Genomic DNA, 19,790 nt, shown 5'->3' on the forward strand with positions numbered 1-19,790 from the left:
GTGTGTGTATGGGGGTGGGGGGGATGTGAGAAAACCTGGATTTATGCAGGAAATAGCCCGACTTGATTATGTAAAGAGTTGTCACTTTGGATGGGCTAGCACCAGCAGGAGAGTGAATTTGTGTGGGGGGGTGGAGGGTGAGAAAACCTGGATTTGTGCTGGAAATGGCCCACCTGATGATCACTTTAGATAAGCTATTACCAGCAGGACAGTGGGGTGGAGGAGGTATTGTTTCATATTCTCTGTGTATATATAAAGTCTGCTGCAGTTTCCACGGTATGCATCTGATGAAGTGAGCTGTAGCTCACGAAAGCTCATGCTCAAATAAATTGGTTAGTCTCTAAGGTGCCACAAGTACTCCTTTTCTTTTTGTAAACTTTTTTAGTTACCCTCATTATTCATGGTATGCTTTGTTGTCACATTCTGCACTGCTCAGTAGGAAAATATGCTCTCCGGAAGGAGCACTACTATTTCTTCCCTTTGATTCTCTTCCCTTCCCATCCTCCTTGCTTTACTTCTTTCTGGGTTCTCCCTCTGCATTTCCTTCCCTGCAGCAATGTCCAATCCTCCATGGTTGTGAGTTTTGCCTTAAGGGCTTTTTTCCCCTCTGCTTCTCTTTGTTTGTTTGTTTGTTTGTTAGAAATAGCAGTGGTATCATACCTGGTTTTGCTAGATGACTCAACTTAATTTTCAGAGAAACAATGAGCTTTCTCAGCCCTTTATCGAAAGGGCAGGATTGCAGAATTTTAACAAAATTGCCTTTTCTCTCAAGTACTTCTCCAACAGATCTCTCCAGAGAAACAGAGTTTTAAATAGTCTGAATAAAAGTCACTCTCCTACACTTTGACTCAGTCAGGTTTTCACTAGCATGGTATGTGTGAGGGCATAGTCCTACCAGTCCCTTAGTTACCTTTACAATTTTTCAGACAAAAACAGGCATAGGTAAGATCTGAATTTCTAAAGTATTTTTTATTTTGAAACACACACCCCTGCCTGCACCCTCCTCTCTGCTGCTTTGTACAGCCTAAAAAAGCAAACTAAAACAACTAAAGGGAGGCACTCTCCCCTTTGCAGGTTACCTTTAAGAGAACAAGCACTCCTCCGCAGTCTCAGTCCTCTTGGCCTTTATGCCTCTGCAGGTCTTGCTTAAACATACAAGTTGCACCAGTTTAACGTAAATTTTTTAAAATTATTTAGTTATAGTGATGCAAACCGCTGTGTAGACACACTTATAACAGTTTAAAACGCAGTTATAGTGGTCTAGCTTGCACCAGGCTGTTGTCAACATGGGGACATGGCATTAGTGTAAATCAATGTGTTATTTAAAAAAAAAATTAGTGAAACTGGTGCAAAAGCATGTGTGGACCTGTGTATTTTGGTTTAGTTTAAGTCAATTCCTGAAACTGAAATAAGCCTGGTTTAAAACGAAATAAAAGTAGCCACTGAGCAAGTCTTTTTCACCAATTTAAGTACATTGATTTAAAAACTGATGTAAGTTAAACAATGCAATTTCTCTGTGCAAGAAAGACAATGGCCTTTCAGGTGCAAGCTAAATCTGTAAAGACAAGTTTAAATTGATATAAAGATGTCCCCACACAAAGCTTCACTAGTTTAACCAAATGGTTTAACATCACACCTTTAGTTAAACTGGTGTAACTTTGTTCGTAGGCCAGGCCTTTGTATACAAATTAATGATACAAAACTCTATAGTATTAAGAGAGGGATGAGACTCCCTCAAAGCTAAAACGGTTAAGTTGTACTTGACTCCTTTAGTCTCCATTCCTCATCAGCCTACCCGGAATTCTCACCTGGAAAATACACGGCAATGGGCCCCATTTGCAAGATGTATATTACATCAATTATACAGTATTTTCTCCATGAAATAACATCACTGTGGGCCTGATCCTCAGCTGGTGTGAACTCGTGAAATAATTGGAGCCACACTGTTTTACACCTGCTGAGGACCTGGTCCACTGGATTCTGTGCGATAGAGCTGCATACCTACAAAATTTCTTGACCGTGAGTTGAAAGAAACAGAAATTTGCTGCACAAAATTGGTAGAGCTTCTTAACACATCAGTGCAGACTGCAGTTTAGAAGAAGCTGCGGGAGGAGAAAGGTCTTTGAGTTTGTATTTAAGGTTGGCAGCAGCCATTAATTTCTTAACTGAAACTTGCCCAACCCAACTGTGCCCAAATGTTTTAATTTGCCTACTGCTACAATATGCAAGGGAATTGGCAGTAATGTATTTGAAATTAAAACCAAAACTGGCACAGAAATTGCAAAGCTGGCAGAAGAACTAATCTGCCTGCCATGCATTTGCTAATTACCATTGTACTTAGTTCAGAAGGACTTATACAACAAAATAGTTAGTGTGAACCACATCCCTGCATCCATGAAACTAGCCCATGTAGGGTCCATACATGCCACTTAAGTCATTAGTTTGACTGGAGGAGAAGGGCGAATGCAAGTGGAATGACTGTGAAAGGGGATCTTCATTTCATCTGCATGCCAGGTTGGTGGGGAATGATTAAACTTGGTGCCAGCCCTGACTAGGCTGGAAGGGATGGGATGGGATGATGGGGGAAATTGCAGTTACATGGCTCCAGCACCCTTAGCATCCTACATAAGTAGCATGGGAAGGGTGACTGAAAACACCACTCAAGCATATACATTACAGCAGCATCCATGGATGGGGCCCATAGCCTTGCCCTGGGCTTGGGGTGTGGATTATACAGGCTTTATGGGTGAAATGACTGTCACCAATAAATAAATTAGCACCTAGTTATTCACAATCCATCCATTTTTCACATACTCAGAGCCAAAGAGATGCTGAATGTGCTTCCATTAGGTTCAGGAGGACCAGCAAGTTACATTCCATACTGTATGTTGTTGTGTATTGCAGCTAACCATGAAAGACACTTCACACACATATTGCCCATGCAAGTGGAATCTTACAAGTTATCGTCAAAAACATGGGAGGGGATGGGGAAATGGAGAGAAGACCTTAAAAAAAAAATCACATATCAGTATGAGCGTGTTAGAACTATAAGAGCCTTATCCTCTCCAGCAATGGCATGGGGCACCATGAAGAGCAGCTGTCAACTAAGCGAGGGCACGTTAATGAGGCTATTGGATAATATGGTGGTCCCAAAACAAATGTAGTAAAGCTAGGGATCTCTGGTCTGCCTGATGGATCAACAACAGCTGCAGTGAGGAAGTGCAGAGGGAGTTTAGACAAAGATTCCATAAAAGTTAGGAAAGAAAGAAAAGACTGGAAAGTTGGCAAGTGAGAGCACCACTGCGAGAGATACAAAATGCTACACATTAGATAAGAAGAGTGAAAGCCCTGGAAATGTGGTGGTGTGATTTTAAACCCTTGGAGCTGAAAGACAGAACCTGAGATGAGATCCAGACTTTCATTGTGCTGTCTACAGATCCCAGAACAACTCTATTTAGAAACTAGCTGAAAGAACAGTATTGCACAGCAGAGAGAGGACAGAATAATAAGATTGAAAAGACATTCATTATACCTTACGGAATGTTCTGGGACTAATGAGTACGTAAGGAACACATGAATGAAAGACTGCTCCATTTGTTGATCTAACCTTGAGTGCAGAATATATGGAAAAGATTTCTGTGCGTGTTTTGTGTTTATGAAGCTTTTGCAGAAATCACTGTGAAAAGAGGTAATGTTCATGGAAGTCCAGAAAGACTACTGGTGGTTGACTGAAACATATGGAACGTATGCTTAGTTACAACCAAAAGACCATAATGGGTGGACCATGCCTGTTATGCCCATGACATAATGGGCCCAACAGGGGAGAGGTGGTGAAAGCATATGAGGAAGAACAATAATATTCAGGCTATCACTAGAGCTGTCAAAGGGGTGAGCTGTGATGAAATTCTGAGGTAGCAATGGCTTTGCTTGGCTCTGTTGATGAGGTAGAAAGGACAACTTTCAATGTGAATGATGGGTATTCCACCCAGGTACCAATATGGTGCAATTACAGAACCAGTTTAAATCACTGTTTCTGGGATCATGGAATGTCATATTTCAGGAAATGGGATCCAAGGCATTGCTTGGAGAAGTTAAGTGTAATTGAGATAATTAGAGCAACATGAAGCATGAGTCAAATTGCTGAGTGGAGCAGTGCTTCAAAACTTGGTTCGAAGATGAGTTTATGCATCTCCACCTGCAAAACGAGGGTGTCTTAAACGAGACTGAATATCCTTGAAATCTGCGCTCATCTCTTATCACAGGCGTTCAATACAAGGGACTCAACACAGAGATAAATGGGTGAAATTTAAATGGCCTGTGATGTACAGGCAGTCAGACTAGATGATCTCATAGCCCCTTTTGACCTTAAACTCTGACTTTAAAGCTGTTGCTATTTCCAAGTGAGATATAAGGAGTAAAAAAAATTTTAAAGGAATAATTCAACCACATTTTTCTGAAACACCACTTAAGACCAAATTCCTCTCTCATATCCACATGGGAGTTCCTGATGGGAGTTCTGCACCTGTAGGCAGACCCGGATATCAGAGTTAAGCTCTGCTGCGTGGATCTGAAAGGAGAGTCTTGCCTTTTACAAGACACATACATTGTCTTTTTAAAGTAATCTACAAACCAGTTCAGTAAAAGCTGACTGCATTTGTTTCCACACTTTTGGCTCTGTCCCAGAATTCAGTCCTGGCAACACAACGTTCCACAATAATAAGCCAAATCTTCCCTCTCATGGCTGTGCTCCTAAATCTCCGCAGGGTTCAGCTCATTGAGTTACCACCCTGTTTTCCCCTCAGGGGAGGGAAGGACTGCAGCTGCAGACGGGGGTATCTTCAAATCATATGAAGGCCAAAAATCTGTGGGGAAAATCTGGCTTCAGACACACATCTTGGGGGCACGGAGAACCAGCCTATCTGTAGTTCTGTCTAGGTCGCATAACTTCTGGCCACATAGCTTGCCTGTGGTGCTACTGATCTCTTGGCAGCATGTACCCCTTACCGCCCTTGGTGCAAAGACAGGATGGAATGGAAGATCCTGCTGCAGGAAGCAGCATTAATTTCTGCTGGCTTTTGTGGGTTACCAGGAGAGCTGCTGCCTATGGCAGCTATTCCCCACCCTTGCACGGAGACGGAGAGGTTTTAGAGTAGACCAAGTAGACTTTTCTACTCCCCTTCTTGTGAATTCTGGGCCATATCTGCTGCTTGGCTTCCCTTCTGCACAGCATCTAGCTGAACGTACACAGAAATTTGAGGATGTAATTGTGCCTGGGATGTTCTTCAGAAAAAGAAGCAGATAACTCTTGTCAACTAAATGAAAATAGCAGCCATGTTTTTATTTAGAAATGATACGATCTGTACCTTCCATTTTCTGCTGCTATGAAACCCACGTGGGGTTTGGGAAAATTTTGCCACAGACAAATTCTGAAGTGTCACTAAAGTTGGTTTTGGTTGATTCCTCCAGTGGTCTGAGCTGTGGGAGCTCTCTGGACCCAGAAGAGAATCAATGTGCTGCAATGCAAGAGGTGTCAAGCAATGCGCAGACAGCCTGCATGAACACATGTGTGCCTGCATGCTCTCACCTGTCGCTCTTGGTCTGAAGTACAGAGAATTAAAAGCCAAAACATAGGCATGATTGATGGCTTTAATATTTTACAAACAGACGTGCTAGCAAGACTCACTTATGCAGCCAAATAACTCCTAGTTCCTTCATGTCTTCAAAATTTGGTTCATATCCAGTTGACAGAGTCCTCTAATATTTTCATTATAAACCTTTCTGTGCCATATGAAAGGATCCTATTTGCTTCTGACTTTGCCTCAAGCCATTAACTGACAGACTGGCTGCTAACTACAGTTAACAAATGATTTCCCAGAGATTACTGTTTAAGTAAAAAATGTTCCAAGTTAAACAGGCTTCTTTAAAACAAGGAATTTGAATTATGCATCCAGAGGTTTGGTACATGTGTCCGAAAAGTATGTAGTACAACTGTTGAGGTTTTTCTCATCAGCATGTTACAAGCTGGTAAATAAGCAATGACACTTTGTTGTCAGATTAATAACACGGATTTGTATAGTCCATGTATCTTAAAATATTTTGGGATCATACATTCACCACAACATTTCTATCCCGCTACCACCACCCTATGGAATTTATCATTTATGTTGGAAAAGCTATTTGTTTTTTCAAGGGAAACATAATGCCCTTTGCTTGTGAGGGAGCAGTGGTTTGGAGCCACCTGCAACTTGCTGAAGGATTATGAAGTTGCAACTGGTTTAATATTCAAAAATGCATGCTGTAAAAGGCAACAGTTGGGGTTTTGTTTTGTTTTTTTAAACCGTTCTGAGTATTTCTAAAATGCCTATCATCTTAGTAGGTTGACAGTGGGTTTTGGACAAGATATTTGTTTTTAAATTTGACATGGCTTTCCTTTCAGTGCTTCCTAACCACCTTATAAAACGGTGAATAATTAAACCTCAAGGAAAACTGAGGCACGGCAAAGTAAAGACCAGTGTCACAGGGGGAGTTAATGTCAGAGCTGGGATAGGACACAGGTTCTCTGACTTTCAGTCCTGTGCTTTATTCACAAGGCTATCCAATTTCTCTTCCACAAATCTTGGTAACATCCCTCACTACTTACGTGACTGGAACATTCTCCATTATCCCATATACAACTTCTATACTAATGCACATTCATTAGATGTTTTACATGTTGTGCCTATCAGGCAAAGCGGCTGGTACCCTTTGATCACTCAATTACAAATAAAAAAATATGAACACCTTACTAGAACCTATATGCTATACAGAGGGTCAAATCCAGCCCGGTAGAAGCAGGCACAGCTCCTTTGAGTGTGTTTCATGGCTGGGATTCACAATTCGTGTATTTGCTTTTGCATTTTTTTTCCAACTTGGGCCAAGAGCGACACACCTAGCAACCGTTTTGAATGTAATTGTATGAATGACACCAGCCTCTGTGCTGGACACCTCTGCTTGCACACTTACTGAAGCCAAATCTGGTCTCATTGTTTATACTAGTATTCTGCCTTAATCCCTTAGAATATATTTTTATTTACATGCACTTCTGTTCTTTTCCTGCTATTAAACATAGTCTGAGAAACAGTTTTCACTAGTCCTGCAAACGTCCACAGTTCTTTGCAAGCATTGGACTTGACTTGGCAATAACCATGGTTTTGACTGAATTATAAGTTAAGTCACAAACAATTTGGTTTCTAGTTAGTCCATTTGTTCAAATAGATGTGACTTAACTTCTTTATGCAGGCCTATAATGTAATCATCATTGGTCTCACCTGGCAATGTTTTCAGGTGACCCTTTTGAATGTTTTGCCATCCTTTCCATGCTCCCAGTGGTTTTAGATCTTCCAGGTCTGCCCTCTGCAGCAGTGTGGAGGATTTCACCCATTCCAACTTCTTGACAATACCAACTGCTTCCATTAAAAATTTGGAAATGGTGCAACCACCTCCTCCTGCTCTGTGCCAGGTTTCCTTCCAGCTGAGGGATTTGGGCATCTTAATTATCTCCATTTTACCAGATATTTCATTTTCTTCTGACACCATATAACAGAGTGACACACAAGTGTTGGTAAAAGACTGATCTTCACTTCCTCCCTCCAGTCACATGACAGAAGTTAGTCTCCAGGGGTGGATCTTAGCTCTTTGTTCAACTGTCACTTGTATAACCAGATATGTGGCCACCTCCCCATCAAGTATCCTGTGTCAAACAATTTCTACTGTTTGCTTCAAGTTTCATTTTTTCAAGCTTATGTGTGAGGTGAGTAGTGATACATCAGGTTGCACAATCATTCTACTCTCCTATTTGTCTTCAGCATGGTAGCCAAAAGAGTAACTGTCACAAAAGTGAAGATGAAAGTCTTATTTGTGAGACAGTTGGCCCTAAGGGTGTAATGCAATCCCCTGTGTTAAGCAGAATGTGTTAAAACTGCTCAAGTTCTTATTAGTTTGCAATGGTCTCACCTGCTAGTGGCAGGAGGTCTAAAAAAGGAGAAATGCAGTGGTGTTGCAGCTGTATTGGTCCCAGGATATTCGAGAGACAAGGTGGGTGAAGTAATATTTTTAATTGGACCAACTTCTGTTGGCAAGAGAGACAAGCTTTCAAGCTTACACAGAGCTCTTCTTCAGGACTTGAACTCTGTGTAAGCTTGTCTCTGTAACCAACAGAAGTTGGTCCAATTAAAGATATTCCTTCACCCACCTTGTTTCTTCAAAAAGAGAGAGTCAGCTATAAGGCAGTGGAGTAGTAGAGGCCAAAGTTGTTTAGGTTTTTTTGTTTTTTTAAACCAGAAAAATCGTGAGTTAAATTCCCACCAGGCAACGTAAATTAGGTTTAGCCAAGACCTATTGTGTTCACTCATATATGTGGGCTGGGCTTAAATTCTTACAAAAAATAGTGATGTCTCAATTTTTTGTACCATGCGTAGTAGTATAGGGACCTGACCCTCTAGGCACTATAGTAATACAACTCCTATAATTTTAAATATATTACAGTCATACCTTTGCAAGCAGGTTTACAATGTTTCTAGTTACACAATAATTTCAATCAACGCCAAACACTGAAAACTGTAATTTGATGTAATGAGCAACTCTTTCTTTTGAAAGTAAGAGTAAAATTGTCTCTACGTTAACTCTTGCATTCAAGCGCCACGAAGAACTTCCAATATTCAAACATAACACCAACCTAACATGTAATCTTTAGGGGGTTCGGCTCATAAAAAGTACCCCACAAAGTTTCCCTGTACCAGCCCAGTGGAGTGGTAGAAAACCTAAACACACTTATATTGCCAAATGTGACCTTGGTCTCAGCCATGAAGTTAGTCATGGAAAAAAGCAACCAAAAAGAAGAATTAGGCATAATGTTAATTTCAAACCACAAAGTGGTCAAAACCTTTTTTAAAAAACGTTATATCTAAATATAAGTACCAGATACTTTATACAGTGTATTTCCCAGGGTGTGAGCCTGGATTGCTTACCACTAAGATAGGAATATAGCCTTAAAACACTGTTTACTTTTTGAGGCTTGTATAAGTCCAAATTCTAAGGACTATTTCATCATGGTTTTTTTCCCTCCTTGTTTTAAGGAACTACATAAGCAACAGCTAACAGTTATATGATATCATTTGATGGCAACTGATTCTCCAAACTTACTGAAGGCATATAAAAATTCAACAGCTTGATTAAGAAGTTTAGAGAATTCAACAGCTTGATTAAAAAGTTCCTGGAAAGGAACTCTGAAGCTGGACAAGTGACAAGATTTACCCTTTAAGTTAAAACACAATTTGGAGGCTGAATAAAACTCCCACTGTGAATCACTTAAACTTATATTTCCTAAAGACTTTGTCGTCTATACGATTAGAACCACAGTTACATCTGATTTGAATGAAACTTCAGACTTAATGGTTTTCATACCAGCTACTTTCTTGAACACCCTATTATTTTGTGTGATATCTCCAAAGCTTTTCTCCCAATCCCTTAAGCAAACTAACTTTTAGGGAAATAAATAGTTTCCAGTGGGTTTAGAGGAGACATACAGTTAAAGGTAGGGATGGGCTTAAGCCACAACATTCAAAACACTCCCATATTTGAAGATTCTTGAATCCATGGTCCAGATCTCTATTTACAAAAGAAAAAAAATCAATTACAGATCAACACCTACATTGCAAACTTTTTTAAAAAAAGAAATACCCTTCCAATAGTGAGGATTTTTTTTTTTAAACAAGGGAAGTTCAGCTGATGTAAATTGACCTAAATAATTATTTTCCATGGAGCTATGAGAATTTACACTATCTGAGGCTCTGCCCCCCAGATTCCAAAGTTTGGAGATTATAAACTCTCAGGCTTCAAGGCATAAGCCAAGCTCTAACTGATGAAGTTAGGAAGAAGCTTTCCTTTTGGACAAGTTATTCCATAACTGCCTACTGGTGACTCTTGCACATTCCTCTGAATACTAAACAACATGGTCTGATTAGATTTGGCAGTTCTTAAACCTAGAGCACTAGGTAAGAATATAAGTTTTGACAGCCAAACTTCTGAATATCAGGCAAGTACGTGCTTTGCTTCTATGACAAACTGAAAACTTAATAAACCATACAAGAAAAATATGACTGTTTAAGGAAATTATATTGACAATGCCTGTGAGAAGAACTTCCCTGTTGAGGGGAAAAAAGAGGAATAATTCAGAAGAATGGTGAAAGGAGAACACAGCTGATGTTTTCAAGCACTGAGGCTGTCAAATTGATGACAAGGAAAGAGTTTTCCTGTGAGAAAGCAAATCTCTACTGATTACCCATTTTTTTCAATAAAACTAGTCAGAGGAGCAGGAATAAAAGCAGAAAGAAAAGGCTATAGATGGAAGACTATTTATGGGACAATAATGTCCCATTGCTAAGTATATTCAAGTCAGAGCACTCTGTGGGTGTGCATGCATGTGGATGTCAACGCAACTATTTCATGATTGCTAAAATTACTACTAGCCAGCATCCTCTGTGAATGGCTATTTTTAGGACCCAGCTTTTCATGTGGTATAATGATGTGGATTTTACAAGAGTATTTATAATGTGTTTCATATGGTGTAGAGTCCTGCTCAAATCGCTTTGTATCAGAGAAAGTTTAAGAATTTTTTTCATTTCTTACTTAAAAATTATTGCTTCTGCTTCAGATTTAGGGTTAGCATTTGTTTGTCCTAAGTGACAAAATTGGTTGTCACGGCATTTCATCAAATCAACTCATGAGTCCAGAAAACATTAGTAGGGACCCAAAAAATCTGCTTGCCACTTAAAGTGTTCTGATTTCAAAGCCCACATTGCCACCTGTTGTAAGTTATGGCATGAAACCACAGTCCAAAGGCCAGATTTTGATCTGCATTATACCAGTGTCAATGAGGTTGTGCCAGCCAGTGTAACGGAGAGCAGAATTTGGTCCAACATCTAAACAGCCAAGTCATATTAATCTTAAAAAGAGGTTGGATGCAGAACATTTTTCAGCAGGAAACAACTTCTTTTCTCTTCCAACTTAAATGACACACAAGCATTTGCTAGTGATTTCCACGATGCAATATTTTAGGAGGTCCAAATAATTAACCATTCCATACCGTAGAACATGAACCAATTTTCACTTGGTAGATCTTAGGAGATTTTTATCTCCCAAACATGAAAACAATATCTAAAGGACCCCTCTTCTGTTAGAACACAGGTTCATTTCAAGAAGCTTGCGTGAAGAACATCAACTAAACAATTATTTTAAAAACATGCTCATTTTGTTGCCCTTTTGCTGAGTCAATAATACTTTGTGATTCTAGCCTCTCACATTTTCCTTTTTGTGTATGTCACATCCCAGAAGAATCTCTGTTTCCACTAACATATGCCATTCCAAAGAATCAACCACAGGAGAAAATAAATTCAGCATACAGCATAGGGTTTGAATCACGTTTTTAAAAAATATACTTATTTGGTCAGTCCATGATTACTGTGTGGCTCTTTTACACAGATGTGTATACAGTTCAAATGGCTCAGTGGAACAAAAGAGACACTCAGTGTTTTTTGCCTAACATTTGGCCAGACTTCAAACTGTTCTAAGTGGATGTGGAAAGTGCTTTAGATTCTAAATACGTAGTTTTAGTTTATAGTTAAAACCTCGCATGTTAGTTTTTAAGGGAATACTAATTTTGGGACCGAGTAAAACAAAATGGACCAGATTCTTTGGTGCAACTGAGCTGGGCTTAGCATGGGACCAGAGTTTGGGGTGTCAGCCACCTTAGTGACCCTTCAATCCTGAGCTTCTGGCCAGTTTGACAGTCCGGGTACCAATGGGTCCAAGAGGCCATTTTGTCAGCTGGGGCTTGCCAGAGTATGGATGCACCCCCCGAACCATGACCCCTTTCGTATGCCACCGAAAGACTAGAAAACAACTCTGACTTGGAAGGAGAGAGAAGACCAGGAACAATCACAAGATATTTAGAAACCTAGAAACACTGAGTGACCATTTACACCAATATCATATGAACAATACTACTAGATCATCACAGAGGATTAATTAAGCCTTCTAGTCAATAATTACAGCAAACAGTCAGTCTCAGATCCTCTAGAGAATTTTTTAATACTCACATGAAATGACTCATCACAATAACTAGGCTTCGACGAATTAGATTTTTATCTGTGAATGTCAGTAAAACGTCAATTTGACCACACACACAAACTGATGAAAAATATTTCCACTGATGACTGAAATTTAGTTATAGGCAAATAAAGAAAAATGCTGCTTGAGAAGTTAGTTTGATTTAACAATATTTACTTATACAGTTTGACATGTGCTGTTGACAATTTTGTGTTTTAACTTTTCGAATCTCAGCATCTGCCATTAACTGTCTGCCCCCCCAATTCTGACACCCTCCATAAATTTCCCACAACTGTGAATTTAAATTGATAAAAATAAATGCTTAAAACCCCCTGATATTAGCTGTTGAAATTATTAAAAAAAAAAAAAAAATTTGAATTCTGCAAAGCCTAACAATGCAGCAGCTATCTCCTTTGAGAATCATCGTGTTATATACATTTTATCCTTTGACACTTTCTAATAGTTCAACATGAATCATGTTTATATTTAAAAAAAATACGCACCAAGAGTATCAGTAACTCACTTTATTTCTGACTTTAACTAAACACTCCATATATCAGGTGTGGAGAAAAGAGAAGCAGATGGGCTTCCTAACTAGAGGTACCATTGCTCAGAGCTAAACCACAAAGGGCCTGTTCAAAGGCTTATCTTTCCTGGACAGTCAACTGCTTCCTTCTCACTCAATTACTTACGTCTACGAGTTAAGTTAGGGGCCAGTTTCTGCCATCCTTACTTACATTAAGTAGTATCTCACTCTGAGTAATCCCACTGATTTCCATTAAACTACTCAACTTGAGTAATGGTAGCAGAATTTTGCCCTCAGTAGCTTGGAGCGTGGTGTTGATTCATAAACATCTAAATGCAAACAGACAGAAGAGGGTGGGTCTCTGCGGTGATTATGCGTCACATGGTGGGGAGAGACCAATGCACAGTGAGAGATATTTGGCCAATTTAGTTTAGAGGAGACTGAGAAAAGGCCTTTGTGTGCACATGGATCCTCAAGGCTCAAAAGTATATGATGCTGTGATTTCCCTTACAAAAACAAAGCAGGAGGATGTAATGCTCATAATATGTGCTGAAGTGGTTGCCCTTGACAACGAAGTCCTCAGTTTACGCACACAATGGTTTTGGTGCAGACAACATGAGGTGTTGAGTGTGCCACAACACTAACATAGCAGCGTGAGAAGACATTCCATAATCCAGATCATTCAGAAATTGGTGTCGGCTGGGATGGCTAACCAGCCCGCTCAACAGCAACAGTGGCTTTTATAATGCAGGCACAAATCCATCAGGAACTGGATTAAGATGTCCAACTGAGAGGAGTTAGTGCTGTGGTCTATCAGATAGTAATGGTCTTTAGGTCTCTATGATCCAGCTAGATTAGAACTAGCAACCACAAAGTGAACAGCTCTGTAGCCCATTAAAAGTCCTCGGAGTCATCAAGTCCTCCTATTGAACCTTTGTTCCATCTTCCAGATTCAGGAAGATTAATGAGTAAATATCATGTTAAAGCTTTTTTTTTTTTTTTTTTTAAATTTTCTTGAGGAGCTATTTGAAAGAAGACAGCATGAAAGTCCACGTGGGGATATTCATGAGATCCCACTGTAGCAGCAACACAGGACATTGTGTACGCTGAGAACTTTCCCCTAGAATGGTGACTCCTTTAAGACTCTGACAAGAGTCATGTACATACTTTCCTGCCTTTGTGACCTCCACCCACCACTGGTAAACTGAGGCAACAATATAGAGGACTCTTTGAGAGATGCTGACAGTACCAATAAAAAGCACCAAGATAAAGAAGTAAGCTGCAGTGAGAGAGGCATAAAAAGCTAAAGAATAGCAGCAGAGAATAAAGGAATGAGTATTGTCTGATGTTGAGTCACTTTAAGCAAGGCCATGCATCAAGGTAGTAAGTGAGAGGGAAGATGCAGTTCTGGTTGTAGCAATACCCTACCCCAGGAACCACTACAGCAAAGTACTTTGTGGATGGCCAGCACTACAGCTGAAGTGGCCCATTGCAGAATCAAAGCAACAATGAATGCATGAAACCCTTGGGGGGTTTCGATCAGGACTCATACCCAAGGCAGAAGTCTTGACTGAATGGCAGATCCACAGACTTTATTACAACTCACACAAACCCACTCTGTCCAAGAAAATGTCATTCATTTCCCCAGAAAAATACTCACATCATTCACTTAAATTCTATATGAGCAGAGGTAGGGGACATTGGATTATGAATTTCCTTTATTTTCTCTAAGGCCACAAGTGAATCACTGAAAGTGAAATGCTAAATTGCACTAAAGGAACTTTAAATGTGGTGTCACTATAATACTTACAGTTCAAATATAACCAGACAGAACTGTATAGGTGAAATAAGCATGAGTGATAGATACTTCCTTAAAAACAGTTGGTATGTGTCAGGGTACAACTGTAATCTGACATTTTTACACATAGACAGTAAGGATCAGACTTTAATCTTACGTGTGCAAAGCACATAACCGCACCTTGAAAGATCTGCTATACTAGCAGATTTTCTAAGATACACAGGGATACAAGTTGCTCATATATCTATTAAAATCTGGCCCATCATAGATACACTACGAGAATAGTAAATATAGTCAGCCATACAGACGTGTTAATGTGTTTGCATGTTTAGTCACATAAATGGTTACATGTACAGGTAAACAAGAGAAGCATTCTGGCAACAACTCTGCACTGATGGTTTTGTCAGGATTTCCATGTGAACACAGAGGTTTAATAGTGTCTGTAAATCGACTGTGAAAAATTGACACTAGGCTGAAATGTGTTACTCTTGAGCTTGGAGCAATATCGTTTTAAAGATTTTATTTTTTAATCTCAATTTGCAAAGAACTAAATGGTGAGTATTAGGTTCAACAAGTATATTTCCTTGTTTCAGATACATTGTATCCCTGATAAACCTAAAAATCACTTTGTTCTTCAAAGTGAAAATTTCCAAGACATTAATCATTAACATGGATGAGCCTTGTGAGTTTTGGTTTAGGTTTGTTCTTGTTTTTAAAATATTCACACAGCTGATTTAGTAACACTTTAACAGACAGCAACAACAATAATCCAATCTGCATGGGTGGTGACTTTAACATATGTCAAAATTAACATAATTACAACTACATATCAGGTTTCAGAGTAACAGCCGTGTTAGTCTGTATTCGCAAAAAGAAAAGGAGTACTTGTGGCACCTTAGAGACTAACCAATTTATCTGAGCATAAGCTTTCGTTAGCATAAATTGGTTAGTCTCTAAGGTGCCACAAGTACTCCTTTTCTTCTAACTACATATCAGTAAGCTATGCTCATGATTGGTGCAACAAGTGACAAGGTATCCTATTAAGGAATTGTTGTGACACCCTTTAAACTGTCGAAAGATGTGCAAACAGCTATTCACAAGCAAAGAGTTATACAAAAAACTTTTATTTGTTTCCATGTGAGATTTTTCTTCACCTTTTTTTGGTCAAAAGAAAGTTTTTTAAAAGAAAGTTTTATTACCGGGGGGACAAAAGGCCATATCTTGTCATTGCTTCTTATGCAGAACTCTCTAATTTATTTCAGATAGTTCAATTATTTCAACTATTGCTTCAAATACAATATGGTGATATAATGTGAATCCCCAGAAATTAACACACACACACACACTTTCCTCAGGATATGACCACAGCTGAACCAAACATAAATCGACTACTTTGGAATCTCTCTGAGTACATTTGACCAGCTGATATTTCACTTTGAATATAAAAAGAACTATTTTCACCCTCATCTTATCTCAAGCAAGGTGAAGAGCTGGAAGATGTGGTTTGGTCAGGGGAGAGCAAATTAGTCATCTGCCGGCCTGCTCAGATGTCCCTTGGCCAGGCAGTTGCTCAACTATCTCCTTTCCCTTCAAGTGACAGAAGCAGGATAACCAGTGTTGGCATCTGCAGGGGAAGAGCACTGTCCCACTAGCGCCCAATAGAGTGGCACCTACTGTCAAGAGAAACTGATTGATTGAAATCATGATGGCTCCATTGATTTCACTCAGCAGCAGGCACTAGTGGTAAGGCACAGATCTACTTTTCCTTTGCAGCTGCTAGTCTGAGCCGATCTATCTAACCAGGTATTTATATGGCCCTGAGCACCTAAAGAGATAGATAGTGACACATTATGATCACACTGAACCATTGATTGCAAAGGGACCAGAATCTGCCCCTAATATTTTTTAATCTCAAACCATTACAATATTTGCACCAGTTGGAATGTGAACCACCAAAGTTCCAGATTTAAAATATATTTGAGTAGCTCACTGAACTACATTTACACATTAATTTGTTGGCCACTTCTTGTAATACTTCTTTCCTGTTCATATTCTGGAGAATTAGGGATCAATATTTTGCTATGTGATACTTTGGCACAGCAAGTGGAGGGAACTTGCTAGGAACAGGACTAGATTTTCAGACATTGAGAACGCAACTTTGCATCTCTGAGCAAAAGGCACTAGAATAGAATTTAGCCCTGTCTTGTACTAGTAATGGAGGAGACACAAAACGGACTGGCTTGTCTAGAAAACTCTGGACTCCTCCCAGGTGAAATGGACTATAGAGGATAATTCTGGGGAGATTCTTAGTATGTCTTGTTTGGTTTAAGGAGGATGGTCTTCTTTTTATACTGAGTAAATGCTAATGTATTCTACAAAAACGGTTAGAGTTTGTGTAGCACTGCCTTCTACTGAATGGAAACTGAACTGGTTCGCTGTGTGCCATAGATGTCATACTGCTAACAGCTAATGGAGATTCTCTTTTAGCTCAAACAGATTCTGATATTCTCATATGACTTCTGAGAACTGGGGCCATAGGTATATGCCTTAATCCAGCCTTGCCTAAGGTTGTATACAAACCCCACTGAGAGAGAACCAAATCTGAGGAGCCCCGCAGAGTTACAGGGAATCAGATTTTGAAAATCCACACAATCTTCTGTCAATGGCATCTCACTGTGGCATGTCAAGTGGGTGAAGCTTAGGATAGTACTTCTACTTCCCCCCTTCCAATTTGAGCTTTGGTTTAAATATCTATTCTTAAATACTTTTAAAGAGATTCTGCAGGGTGTTTGCAAAAAGAAAAGGAGTACTTGTGGCACCTTAGAGACGGACTAACAAATAAATAAATTTGTTAAGTCTCTAAGGTGTCACAAGTACTCCTTTTCTTCTTGCAGATACAGACTAACACGGCTGCTACTCTGAAACCTGTAGGGTGTTTGTTTTCCAAATAACTGGGTGCACTGAAGCCTCAGTTTGCTGGAGTCCAAAGAATGGGAAAGCCTCTCCAGAGTCTCAGCCTTGCATTTGAAAAGCATTACTTATTCCCTAAGTTACCTTACAAGCCCATCAAATCCAACCGTTTTGCATGGAAAATGATGGCAAAATTTGGCCCAAAGAGTAGATGGCCTGATCCTCCCCAGTTAAAGTCACTGGGAATTCTGTCACTGACTTTAGAAGCGCAAGGTTGGCCCCTACACACTTCCACTACCACACAGTTAATATCCTTATTTTATATTCCCATATACAAAATACAGGAACTTATCAGTGCTTCTGAAAACCTTTAACTACCATGCGCTACAAGATGTAACAATGTTCAGAAAACTCCCTCAGGCCTACACTCAATTATACAACCAGAGCAAGAAGAAGATTTTAATCTGATCAAAGTTTTAACATGTTTTACTTCTACTGTTAGTAGTTACATCTGTCTTTTAGGTCGTTACAAAGGAGGCACCTTAATTTGCTTTAAAAGTCATTTGTACTATTTAAAACAAGGATATACTTTTATGATTTGATGTTTCATTTGGAAAAATACTTTCTGAACACATTCATATTCATTCATTGGAAGTTTCATGCAGATTTGTAACTGACAGAGGCTACACCTTCTGTTCTGGGAAAAGCCAGGGCCTTCTCAGAGGAAGGAGTGCAGGGTCAGTCCCTGGATAGACATATGCAGCACCAATGTTGATGATGCTAGTCCAGAACACCTTATGACCTAATACAGCCGCACTCTGTGGAAAGCATGCTCAAGCAGGTATCAATATGACAGATCATAATCACATTAAAAGAGCCTTGTCAGTCTATTGCATGGGCAGCCTGAATTTGGCCAGACTGCCAAATAGCTGACCACAGGGCACTGAAATGAGGTCTTTAGTAGGGGTGCTGGAACAATTTGTATAATGAGGGTGCAGAGAGCCATTTGTAACTCCCATATATGATGGAAATTACTTCAAGCCAGGGGGTGTGGCAGCACCCCCAGCATCCCTAGTTCCAGCACCTATGGCCTTTAGTCACCATCTCGCTGTAAGGGGAGAGCAAAATTCATCAACTGGCGCATTCTGCTGCTGGTGAACTCAAGCACCAAGTCACTTTGAATTCATGGTTCAAGAAAGGCACACGTGCACATAAAAACAGGGATTGGGTGCATTTCAATAAAATGTATCATAGTATGTTTCCTATATATATATACGAGGTTTTGACAAGAGATCAGTTCAAGGCACACCTAGTCTATTACTTCAGTTACCAAGCTATGACTGAGCCCTAAGGGAAACTGAAACACAACTGGGGCTAATGTGAAAATAAATTTAAAAAAGTTAATGTTACCACAGTAATGCTTAAGTTGTGACTTGTTCACAAAAGCAGAAATACTCCAAACTAATGCCAGCCTTAATTCACAACAACATGTCTAAGTAAAGTAGAAATCTCCAGACAATATGTAATTTTATAATGCACTACAGTGCGGGGGTTCAACTTTCAGCCTGAATTCTGAATGCTCTTGGATCTTTCAGGGAGCTTTGCTATGCCTGAGATATTTTTTTTCCAACCATTTAATGCAAAACTCCTCTGACAGTTTGAAAAAGCACTGCCTGGCTCATTCTCTTTTTGGGGTGGGGGTAGGGGGTCGGGGAGGATTACAAAATTCATCCCAGCTGCCTACAAATGTTCACAGGAAACCCCAGTTAGAGAAAGCGCTTCACTATCAAGTACATGCACTGTAGTGATGTACAACCCCATTTGTTCACACATTAAAAGAAAACAAACTCCATTTCCTTAACCTGGCAGAATTTTAATTAAAAAACACAATATTTTTCTTGGAGGATAAGTATCCCAAATCTTCAGTCATAATACGGATCACACAATCAGTGGGAATAATCATTAGATCAAGACCTACTTCTTATAGAACATGGACAGTATTAATATAATCACAAATGATAGTAATAAAAGTACTTACTAGGTTAACTTTTTATAATCAGTCAGTCAATACCAGCACACACCAAATTGCCCAGAAGAAAATATTAAAGTTATACGTATTGTACCTTCTTTACAATTAGAGGAAGACTAGCAACTTCTCTTTGATTTAATGAAGCACTCTTTCCATATTTTTTAAATAGGTTTCAGATTTTTAGATAGAAAATTAAATCACCATTTCAATCCACCAAACCGAAGGCATTGCACAATCTGTATGGCTTGATTAAAAGATTTCCACTGATTTAATGGGCTTTGAATCATGCTCGCTCGGCTTGTCATTTTTCACTCTTTTGATTACTGTACTGTTTGTTTTACCCTGTCTTCCTCGAACTGTAAACCTGTACTTTTTTACATTAG

General features: G+C 39.5%; 1 protein-coding gene across 17 annotated transcripts in view; it reads right to left on the minus strand.

Annotated features, from left to right (window-relative positions):
* Positions 1 to 19,790, minus strand: part of TCF7 (transcription factor 7) — a 142,990-nt gene that overhangs the window by 119,900 nt on the left and 3,300 nt on the right. The window lies entirely within an intron of this gene.

This window comes from Caretta caretta, chromosome 8 (genome assembly GCF_965140235.1).
Source record: "Caretta caretta isolate rCarCar2 chromosome 8, rCarCar1.hap1, whole genome shotgun sequence".
Lineage (NCBI taxonomy): Eukaryota > Metazoa > Chordata > Testudines > Cheloniidae > Caretta > Caretta caretta.